Below are 10,718 nucleotides of genomic sequence, written 5' to 3'. Positions count from 1 at the left end.
TGTGTGTGTGTGTGTGTGCATGTGTGTGTATTAACATATGTATATGCATCTACAAAGGTTTACAGAGAGAGAAATTTATGTAGATTCTAGTGTATAACCCTATATAAAGAGTGATGTCTATATCTTATTTTTACATAAGCTATTACTACCAATTATTTGGTTTAAAATTATGCTTCCATTAATTAATCACAGTAGAATACTTAATAAAGAATCAATGACCTATATTTATTGCATGCAATCTTATACTGTAATGACTATCTAATTACTACTTCAGTTAGTACATTTCAAACATTCTATTAGTGTTCCTATAGATAAGAACAAGTTTCCTAAGATCTTCAACCATGTTTTTAGGGCCTAGGTATCTGGGTTGGACTCATGCTTCACTGACAGCCCCCCAGCCTTCATCCATGCAAGGTCACATACAATTTTCAAGCCAAGTCATTGAGACCCAGGAGGGTCACAGTGCCAAGGAAACAAAAGTAAACCTGTTGTGTAAAATTACCTGGTTTTTCCTCATCCATTTTTGTTGGTTTGCTTTATTTTTGCCAGTGCTGGGAATTGAACTCGGGTCCTAGGATCCCTGGATCATCTGTGGGTGTAAAAGCTGCATCCCAACCTAGGGTAATCGTGGTTAAAGTCACAATAAAATGCTTCTTTGAGCAAAAGGAGATCAGGGAAAATGTCTAGACTCACAGTTCCAGCCTCAGGACCTGCCACAAAAAAGAGCCAGTAACTCCATGTGTCTGTGTATGTATGCATGTATTTGAATTGGTGAAGATCCAGAGTTGCTATGAAGAAAGGCACCTAGCTAGGAAATTTGCTTTGAATAGAATGATTTCTTAGCAACAGAGTGTGCATTCAAGACAGTGCATGTTCCAGAGCTCCCCTCACTGTTCCCAGTTAACCTTAGGGGGTCTCCATACCCCAGGTTGCTCGAAGAAATCTGCCTCATTGTTGGAACAGGCAGACAAAAAGCCTCACTCTTGTGCATCTGGGTAACAAACAATTCATCCAAGCCAATTAGTGAGGATGAGTGTGCCCAGGCTGTTAAGGTTAGGAGAAAAAGCCCTCTTTGTACTCCAAGCTATCTCTCTTCCCAGTGCTCTGTTTTGACTGGAAGCCTTCATTTGTGCCACCTGCCATGGCAGACCAAGTTCCCTATACTCATCCTGTCTTTGTAAAACTATGTTTCAGTGTTGAAACAAAGTGCTACCATTAATCCAACAGTCCTTCTGGTAGACAATTAGGGAGCTGAACACAATGAAATGATTCATTATTGGCATCGGTGCCTCCGTGTGTGTGTGTGCATGTGTGTGTGTGTGTGTGTGTGTGTGTGTGTGTGTGTGTGTGTGCTCGCACGTGCACTCACGCATACACCAGTCCTGGTGATTGAACTATGGACCTAACCACTGTACCTGAGTTTCTCCTGAATAAGGATCATACTCTACCACTTGAGCCACACAGCTACTTCAGGCTTTTTTTTTGTAGGGAATGTGGTACTGAAGATTCAAACCCAGGGTTTGACACACACAAAGCAGTCTACCCCTAAGAAACATTCCCAGCACTCCACTTCAGGTTTCTTTCTTTCTTTTCTTGTAAGTTGGAGGAGTTGAAGTCTGGGCCTGGGTGCTGGCTATGAGCTCTTCATCTCAGTCTAGCACACTTCCACAAGAGCTACAATGCCCCTTCAGGCTTTCTGGTGGTTTATTGGAGATAAACATCTCAAGGAATTTCCTGCCAAGGCTGACTTTGGACCGTGATCTGGGATAGTTTTGAAATGAGATTCTCAGCTTCTGGAGCAGGCAGAATGATAGACCTAAGCTAAAGATATCTAAGCCATGACACCTTGCTGCAAGTGGGTCCTTGGCTCAGCATGGTAGAACATTAGCGATGAGCCCAAGAAGAAAGTCAGCATCTAGGCTCTGAGTTCAAAGTTCATGATGGAGAAACCTAAACCAAAACAACTGTCTGAAGCAGACAAATCACTAGAGTTTAGTACATATATAAATTTGACCCTGCCTTGGGGACATATCTGAGCCTCAACTTTCTCATCTGCACAATCATCTTACTTGTGAAACTCTTATAAGGACAAGATGAAAGAATACAACTCATGAAGGACTTAGCACATAGCACCCTGTGAAGGACTCAGCACTCAGTACCCCATGATCAACCCAGAAGTACTCAACACCGAGCACCCCAGGAAGGACTCATCACATAGCTATGTCCCACAAACTGTCATTAGAATTAGGGTGCTTTCATCAGTATCACCATTCCTTCAGATACACTTCACAAACCTCACAAGTTCACATCTAACGGTTTAGAGGGGTGTTTTGTGTGGGGAGAGTCATCAGCCTCAGGGATTTCACTCATAGGTTGGAGGTACTGTCCTAAGATCTTTTCCTCAAGGCTAGATCTCTACTACTTTGAGGCACAGCTCAGAGTCTAGCAGACTTCCTGCTAGGGCTGAGTTTTCAACCCCCAGTGTCTGATCTCACCCCCTGAGCAGGTAGAGGTGAGCCAGCAGTGTCTGGTTCCATGATGCTGGGCTGCAGCTGTTGACCTCTGGCTAAGTCAGATTAGATGACAGCCGTCAGTTTCAGACTCCCAGGTTGCTCTGTGATGAGGTATTTGAATTCCTGGCTTTCTATAACTGCAGACAGAACATTCTAATTTGTTTTTGGTGCCAGTCCTGGGCCTTGAGTAAGGGCCTAGACACAGTCCCTAAGCTTTCATTCTCAAAGCCAGTGCTCAACTACTTGAGAGCATATATATATATATATATATACACATGTGTGTGTGTGTGTGTGTGTGTGTGTGTGTATAAAACAAGACAGAGATGTCTGTATATTATTCAAGTATATATATAATATTACTACCAATTATCAATAAATTATTCCTTCCTGTATTGAAATACTATGGTTGAATACATAACAAAGTATTAATTGAAAATTTTTCAATGTAGTATAATTATTGTGTATAATTTTATAATATAATCATACACTTATGTAATTGTTACTTTACAACATTCCATTCATAAGGATGTATATCAGAATGCGTTTCTTAGGATATCCCACTATTCATAGGTGGGAGTCCTGGGATTCACACCCCAGGCCTAGGTTGCTGGTTGGGGCTATGGCTTCCCAGATAGCCCACCAAACTTCAGCAGCGCAAGGTCATGTACACTTTCCGAACCCTGTCATTTAGACCCAGGATGGTTGCAATGCAAAGGAAAAAACAATGTAAAACCGCTTTCTGATACTTCCCAGTTTTAACCTTCTCCTTTTTTCCCCCTCTCTTTTTTTCTTTTTTCTTTTTGGTTTTGGGGCCAGAACTCTGGGTCTGGGTGCTGTCCCTCAACTCTTCAGCTCAAGGCTATCGCTCTACCACTTGAGCCATAGCACTAATTCTGGCTTGTTTCTGCTTATGTAGTACTGAGGAATCAAACCCATGGTCTTATGCATGCAAGGCAAGACTCTATTACTGAGCTACCTTCCCAGCACTTCTCCTTTTTTTTGCCAGTCCCAAGATTTGAATTTGAGTCCTAGGGTCTCAGGATGGGCTGTGGGTCCAGAGGCTACACCCCAGTCTAGGATGATCGAAGGTGAGGAAGAGTTAGCAAGAGCTGAGTTCAAGCCCCAGGCCTGGCCAAAAAAAATTAAGGCCCTGGCTTGGAATTTGCACCAGTTTTCTGGCAGGCCTGGGATTTGAACTCAGGGTCTGGGTAACTCTGTGGCACCTTGGGGGAGCAGAAGCTCACCATCATTAAAGACAAGAATTTCAGCCCAGTTTCCAGGGCCCAAATTCAAGCCCCAGCACTGAAAAAAATAATATTCATATATGAGATCTATTTACATACATGGGTTTACTCTATAGGACATTTATTACCCATATTTTTTATTTTACTTAGTATTATTACATATATAACATTTATTACATTTATTACATCTTATCACATGGACTTATTTGCATATAGATTATACATCATACTGAGACCCAAGACTTTCACAGAGAAGGAAAAATGTGTAAAAATTGGGTTCTGAATCCACATATAAAATTTTGGCCATGCTGGGATTTGAACTCACAGCCCACAATGCCCAATTCAAGAAAGGATCAGTTGTAGTCCAAAAGCCTTTGGCAAACTGAGCTACCAACCATTTCTGAGGACCTGGGAACAAGTCATAGTAGTGGCTGATAGATATAGATATAGGTGTAGATATAGATATGGATATAGATATAGATAGATAGATAAATAGATGTGTAGTTTGAAATATATATGAGAGAGAGACTGTGAGGATATTAAATTATATATGCATATTATGAATTATTATTAAATTATGCCTCCATTTAATGAAGTATCATTGTTGAATACTTTTTTTTTTTGGTCCAGTCGTGGGGCCTGAACTCTGGGCCTGGACGCTGTCCCTCAGCTCTTCAGCTGAAGGCTAGCACTCTACCACTTGACCCACAGCGCTACTTCTGGTTTTTTTTTTCTTTTTGCTTATGTGGTGCTGAGGAATCAAACCCAGGGCCTCAGGCATGGAAGGCAAGCACTCTACCACTGAGCCATCTTCCCAGCCCCTTATTGTTGAATACTTATTAAAGCATTAATGTAAAAAAAGTAGTCAGTATTCTTTAATTGGGAGAATCATACAAAATAGCTAGAATGGAAGACATAATCCAATACTTTTTGTTTGGCCTTCTATAAAACAATCATGAACTAACTGCAAATTCAATTGTTACTTTTATATTATTCCATTAAACATTCACATGAATAGGAAAGACTTTCTCAAGATCTCCCTCCATTTGTAGGTGGCAGTCCTGGCATTGGAACTCCAGGCCTGGGTAGTTTACTTCAAAATGCAAACCACTAGGATGATATTATGAAGATTTCAGTTTGTCACAATGAAAAAAAGAACAAGAGGAAAAGAAAGCCAGGTATCATTTGTTCCTGCCTGTAATCCTAGCTCATCAGGAGTCTGGGAGGTAGAGAATGCCAGTTTGAATTCAGCCAAGATAGGAAAGTCCACAGCACTCTTATTTCTGACGGATCAAAGTAATAAAAACTCATTATGAGTGGGGCTGTGGTTCAAGGGAAGAGCCCTACCCTTGAGCAAAAGGAGCTCAGGGACAGTGCCTAGGCTCATAATACAAACCCTGGACCTGCCAAAAAAAAAAAAAAAGCAAAATAAAAAACAAGTAACTCCATGTTTCCCCATGTGTGTACGCATGCATTTCTATCGGTAAAGGTCCAGAGTCCCTATGATGAAAGGCATCCAGCTAGAAAATTTGCTTTGAATAGAATGGTTTCATAGCAAATACGATGCTTTCAAGACAGTGCACGTTCCGGGGCTCCCCTTACTGTTCCCAGTGTAGCCAGAGGTTTTCTGCACACCCCAGGGTGCTGGAGGAAGTCTGCTTCATTGTTGGAACAGTCCAACAAAAGGCATCACTCAAGTACAGCTTTGTACCAAAAAACTCCATCCTGGCAAATTAGTGAGCAGGAGTGAGGGCAGGCTCTAAAGGCCAGGAGAAAAAGGCCTCTTTGTACCCCAAGCTATCTCTCTCCCCAGTGCTGTATTGACAGCAAGTCTTCATTTGTGCCACCTCCTGTGGCAGGCCAAGTTCCCTGCATTTATCCTGTCTTTGTTAGACTATGTTCCAGTGTTGAAATAACCTGCTACAATTATTTCAAGGGTCCTTTTGGTAGAAAACAAGGGAGCTGAACCTAATGAAATGATTCATTATTGTCAATGGTGGTTTTCTTGGTTTCTGGAAACTTGCTATATCTAAGCACAGGTGTAATATCACAATACTCCCTGTCATTTAGGACTGGTGGTGCTCATCAGGTTTTGAAAGATTTGACCTCTCCTAGTTGGGCCCCGGATGGCTAGGTTTTGGGGTTGAACACATGGCCTGAGTGCTGACCATGAGCTCAGAATAGAAGCTCAGTGCTTTACCATTTGGTGTCACACCTTCACTTCTGGTATCTGTATTTGTGTGTGTGTATGTGTGTGTTTGTGTGTATCTGTGTGTGTATGTCTCTGTGTGTCTGTGTGTGCATGTATTTGTGTGCATACACTTCTCCTGGAGCTTGAACTCAGGAACTGAACACTGGACCTGAGTTTCTCCGGTACAAGGATAGCATTCTATCACTTAAGCCACACAGCCACTTCAGGCTTTTTACTAGTATGTGATACTAAGGAATCAAACCCAGGGATTCATACAGACAAAGCACTCTACAACTAAGACACATTCCCAGCAGTCCACTTCAGGTTTCTTTCTTTTTTTGGAAGTTGGAGGAATTTATATCTAGGCCTGGGTGCTGTCCTTGAGTTCTTCAGCTAAAGCCAATCGCTCTACCACTTGAGCTACAGCACCCCTGGAGGTTTTTGGTAGTTCACTGGAGAAAAGCCTCTCAAGCAATTTCCTGCCCAGCCTGGCTTTGGACTGTGATCTTCAACTCTCAGGCTCCTGAGTAGCTAGGATGATAGGTGCGAGTCACTGGCTCCCAGCTTCCAGTTCATGTTTCTAAGTGGGGAAAAGGAGATAATAGTCTCATGTGATCTTTTGGATCTGGGATAGTTTGGAACTGATATCATATCTCAGCTTCCTGAGTAGGCAGGATAACAGACCTCAGCTACAGATACCTATACTGTAACACTCTGTTGCAAGGGGGTCCTTGGCTCCACGTGGTAGGGGGCTAGCCATGAGCCCAACAGGGAAGGATCAGGGGCTAGGCCCTGACTTCAAGGTTCATGACCGAGAAAAAGAAACCCAAACAATTGTCTGCAGGAGACAACTCACTAGAGTTAGGTACAAACATAATTTTGGCCCTGATGTGGGGACATATCTGAGCCTCAAGTTTCTCTACAGCACAACCATCTGACTTGTGGAGCTCTTACAAGAACCAGATGAAAGTAGGACTCAGCACACAAAACCTCATGAAGGACTCATCACATAGCTGTATCCCACACACTATCATTAGAATTAGGGTGCTTTCATCAATATCACCATTCTTTCAGAGACATGTCACAAACCACACAAAGTTCACATCTAATGATTTAGAGGGGTTTTTTTGGTGGGAAGGTGGAGTCAGCCACGGGGATTGCATTGAAAGCCTAGTTACTGTCCTAAGATCTTTTGCTCAAGGCTAGAGCTCTATCACTTTGAGCCACAGCTCAGAGTTTCGCAGACTTCCTGCCAGGGCTGGGTTTTATACTCACCAGTGTCAGATCTCAGCCCCCAGGTATCTTGGATGACAGGAGTGAGTGAACCAGCAGCATCTGGTTCCGTCCAGCTGGGTTGCAACGGTTTACTTCTGGCTAATTCAGGTGAGACAGCAGCTGTCTGCACAAGACGGTATTTGCAGTGATGTCCTTATATAGCTGCAGTCAGAACATCCTATCTTTTTGGTGCCATTCCTGGGTCTTGAGAAAGAGTCTTGACACACAGTCTCTAAGCTTCTATGCTCAGCTAGTGCTCAGCTGGTTGAGCAACAGCACGACTTCCAGATTTATCTATGCACACAGTAGAGAGGAATCGACCCTAGGACTTTGCATGTACTAGGCGAGCACTCAACCACTGAGCCTCAGTAGTGACAAGTGTATAAACAGATAAATGTGTAGATTGGTAGATAGATAGATAGATAGATAGATAGATAGATAGATAGATAGATAGATCGATAGATAGATTGATGTAGATGCATCAAACAAGAGACAGATGTCTGTATACTATGAAATTGCATATACAATATTACTACCGATTATTGGCAATTAAATTATTCCTTGCTTTTTTAACTAACATGGTTGAATACATAATAAAGGATTAATTGAAAATTAGTCAATGTAGCATAATTGTTGTGTATCATTTTATAATATAATCATACATTACCAATTTAATTGTTACTTTTGTAATATTCCATTTGTATGGATGTATATGGGAATGGGTTTCTTAGAATCTCTGCCATTCATTAGTGGCAATCCTGGGATTTGACCTCCAGAATTAAGTTGCCAGTTTCGGTATGATTTCCTTAATAGCCTGCCAAACATCAGCAATGCAAGGTAATGTACACTTTCTAGGACTGGTCATTTAGACCCAGGATGGTCACAATACAAAGGAAAAAAAGTAAAACCACCTTCTTGAACTTCTCAGTTTTATTCTTCTCCTTTTTATTTTTTTTTTTGCCAGCCCCAAGATTTGAACTCGGGTCCTCGTTTACAAGGGTCAGCTGTGACAGAAATGCCACGACCTGAGTGCAAGCCCTGTGCTCGGCTAATAATAATAATAATGATAATAACAATAATAAAACCCTGGTTTGGAATTTGCATCATTTTCCTGGCAGGCCTTGTATTTGAACTCAGGGTATGGATAATTCTGTGGCACTGTGGGTGAAGGGCAAAGGCTCACCGTGCTTGAAGATAAGAAATTCAGTGCAGTTCTCAGGACATGAATTGAAGCCCCAGCACTGGAAAAAGTAATATTAACAAATGAGATCTATTTACATACATAGGTTTACTGTGTATGATGCTTATTACTCTTATTTATTTAGTATTATTACACATATAATATTTCTTTTATTACATCATATCACATAGGATATATCAGCATATGGATTATGCATCATCCTGAGACCCAGGACTTTCTCAGAGAAGGAAAAAATAAATATGTCAAAATTGGCTTCTTAATCCACGAATAAATTTTTGGCCCTGCTGGGATTTCAACTCACAGCCTTCAATGGCCAATCCGTAAATGGGGTCACAGTCTTAGCACACCATCCACCAGCAAACTGAGCTGCCAGGAGTTCTGAGGACCTGTGATAAAGCCATAGGAGTGCCAGATAGATAGATGGATAGATAGATGGATAGATAGATAGATAGATATGTAGATATAGATATGCATACAGAGAGATGGAATGTGAGGATATTAAATTATATATGTATATCTATATAATTACCAATTATTCATTACTAAATAGTGCCTCCATTTAATGAAGTATCAAGGTTGAATACTTATAAAAGCATTAATTAAAAATTAGTCAATAGCCTTCTATTAAGGGAATTATACCATAGTTCTGGAATGGAAGATATAAATCCAATAATTTTTGTGTGGAATTCTAAAATAGAATCATGGATTAACTGCAAGTTTATTACTTTGATAATATTCCATTAACATTCCAATGAATAGGAAGGATGTCCTTCCATTTGTGTGTGGCAGTCCTATCAATTGGACTCCAGGCCTGGGTAGTTTACTTTGAATGCAAACCATTGGAATGACACCATGAAGATTTCAGATTGTTACAATTATAAAAAATAACAACAAGAAGAATAGAAACCCAGGAGCCATGGGCTCCTGCATGTAATACTAGTCCCTCAAGAGGCTGAGATGTAGAGAATGCCAATTTGAATTCAGCGGGGGCAGGAAAGTCTATGAGACTCTTATTTCTAAGATATCACAAGAAAAAATGAATGGAGCTGTGGCTCAAGGGCAGAGCACTACCCTTGAACAAAAGGAGCTCAGGGACAGGGCCTCAGCTCATAGTACAAACCCGGAATTGCCCCCCCCCCAAAAAGGAGGCAATAACTCCATGTCTCTGTATATGGATGCATGATGTATGGATGATGGACATTCAGCAGGTTGCCCATGGCCAGCCTCCCAACCTTGTCAAGCTGGGACAAGCCCTGAAGAGTACTCAGTCTGAGCCTACAGCTTGACCAAAGCATCTTTCTCTGCCATTTAATAGCTGAAGACTTATGTTCTGGCTGAAGTCTCCCATTGGGACACCTAGCAGCCAGCCACTGCCTAAAGGGAGACTACAGTTCCTAGACTGTAGGAGTTGTCGAAGTTTCTGGCTCCATAGTCTAGACCTCTGGGGCCTGGTGGCTCTCACTCATTTATCATTCCTCATTGCTGAGTCTCAGGCTGGTCCCAAATCTTGGCAAAGATATTAAATAGTCAGCAATTTCTATGCCCAAAGGGGCATGCCAATAAATCCCACCCTCATAACTCCTGTTAGAAGTGAACCTTGGGCTGTGAATGTGGCTCAGTGGTATAGTGCTTACTTAGCACACACTAAGTCCTGGGTTCAATTCCTCAGTACCAAAGAAACAGAAAAAGCCAAAAGTTGCACTGTGGCTTAAGTGATAGAGTGCTAGACTTGAGCAAAAGAAGCTCAGGAACATACCCAGACCCTGAGTTCAAGACCCAAGACTGGCAAAAAGAAAAAAAAATGAGCCTGGTATGACATATTCTTGTGGGACTCAGAGGAGGGCCATGGTTATAGGTAAGAGGTAGGGTAGAGGGCAGTTGCTCGTGGCTCACCTCTGTAAGCAACTCAGGAGGCTGAGATCTGAGGATCCCAATTGGAAGCAGGGAAGTGTATATGAGACACGTTTCTCTAATTAAACACCCATAAAGCCAGAAGTAGAACTGTGGTTCAAGTAGTGCTAGCCTTGAGCACAAAAGCTCAGGAATCGGATAGAATCCATGCCATGAATTCAAACCCTAGGACTGGCACACACAACACACACACAAACACACACACACACACACACACACACACACACACACACACACACCAAGATAGAGCATTTGCCAGTCACCCTGCACAAGTTCCATCTCTAGCAACTCAATATTAAAAAAAAAGAGGGATAAGGGAAGATAAGACTTGCTCCAGGAGGTGATATACCAATGCCAAAATTCCACAGGAGTTCTAAGATGTG

Source organism: Dipodomys spectabilis, unplaced genomic scaffold (assembly GCF_019054845.1).
Source record: "Dipodomys spectabilis isolate Male_0828 unplaced genomic scaffold, ASM1905484v1 ptg000361l, whole genome shotgun sequence".
Classification (NCBI taxonomy): Eukaryota; Metazoa; Chordata; class Mammalia; order Rodentia; family Heteromyidae; genus Dipodomys; species Dipodomys spectabilis.
This window is presented reverse-complemented; position numbering follows the sequence as displayed.